The sequence below is a fragment of the Rhinolophus ferrumequinum genome, chromosome X (assembly GCF_004115265.2).
Source record: "Rhinolophus ferrumequinum isolate MPI-CBG mRhiFer1 chromosome X, mRhiFer1_v1.p, whole genome shotgun sequence".
NCBI lineage: Eukaryota > Metazoa > Chordata > Mammalia > Chiroptera > Rhinolophidae > Rhinolophus > Rhinolophus ferrumequinum.
The window spans coordinates 9363612-9365212 of record NC_046284.1 but is presented as its reverse complement, the minus strand read 5'-3'; positions in this window follow the sequence as shown (position 1 = coordinate 9365212).

The following is a 1601-nucleotide window of genomic DNA, read 5'->3' as shown; positions in this document are numbered from 1 at the left end:
AATGCCTTTTTGGGGTGAGGCTGCCCATAATTAAGATGGTGCTGGCCTATGTGGCTACTGGCAAGTACCTCTTTCCAGCAGAATGTGGGCTGTAGGTTCAGCCAGACCCCAAGTTGCATCTTTGCTCCTACACCATTACTAGCTGGGTGACTCGGCATTTTCTACAAGCTTCTCTGTGCCTCAGCTTTCCTTCCTGATTTTAAATGTTCATTGGGAACCTCCTCATGGATAGACACTGGACTCCACCCAGAGGATGGGCGGGGTGGTGGACCAAAATCTCGGGAACCGGGTCCTGGTGCTTCAGCAGCTGACAAACTTGATTCAGGTTACTCATCCTTAAAACCAGCTCACATAATAATATCCACTCTTCAGCAGGTTTGGGAAGCCTAATTACTACTTGTGAAATGCTTTCAAGTTCTCAGAAGAAAGGCGATACATCACGGCAAAGCATGACTGTCATCATTGTGATCTCAAGTTGCCCCCAGGGCTAACCCATATAAAACTGCCACTCATGAAACTCTGCTATAGTAACAATGACAATTATCCACGATGCTGACTAATGTGTAAGGTATAGCTGTGCTCATGGAAAACTCTTCAATCAGCCCGAGGTGAAGAAGACAGATTAGGTCACCTGCTGTGAGCTTGTCCTGCTCTCCAATTCCATAAGTAGACTCCTTGAGGAGGTAGGCACCTGAAAGAGCGTCAGATAGCAAGAGCATCCTCGGAGCACCTAGCGTGCATAAAGCAGGGTGTTATGCACACTACCTCACTGAATCTTCCCAACAAGTTTAGGAAGTAGGTTTTTATGCCCATTTTACAGAGGAGAAAAGTTGAGGCTCAAAGATGTTGACTTGCCCAATGAAGATGAACCTGGCAGTTATAAATACGATGGCCTGGGAGGGTGGAAGAGGTCAGGTGTGAGAGGACCAAAAAGTCTCGTCAGGAGTCAAGGAGTCTCTAAACTAGTTCAGCAAAATGAGAATGATTCCCAGGTTTCTAATTTGGGTATCCCCCACCCCCAGTGAATACGTCTGCTACCAAAGGACAGGCAACCCAGGAGGGGATGGCAGTTGGGAGGGAAGATGGCTTTGATGCAGCGTTCCTGAGTTTGGCACGGCCAGCCGTCTCCCTGGAGCTGGGCTGGGCCTTAGGAACGAAGTGGAGACCGACTTTGGAGTCACTGACAGATCTGACAGGTGAAACCTGAAAAGAGATCGCCAAAATGCAACGTATCACCCGTGGCCACCACCTTCCCTTCCCACGCTCCCAGGCTCAGTGCTCACTAGGGGAAATCTTCAGAAGGCAGCGCAAGCCGAGGTGACAGGTGTCCTGGAAGACCTCAGCGCGGGCCTCCTGGGCGGCCCGCTCCCTCCCCGCAGGCCTGCCCCCTGTCCGCGTCCCCACTCGGCTCTCCGCCCCCCCTCCCGACCCGGTTCTCTCCCAGCCTCCAGCTCCCCGCCCACCGCGCGGGGACGAAGGGCCAGGGCGTGGCGTCACGCGCGACCCGCAGCGCTTCCCAGAGCCGGCCGGGCGGGGCGTGGGGCGCATGCGCGGTCGCCGTACGGAAGCCCGGAAGGAGGGGCGGGAGGCGGCGGCTCAGG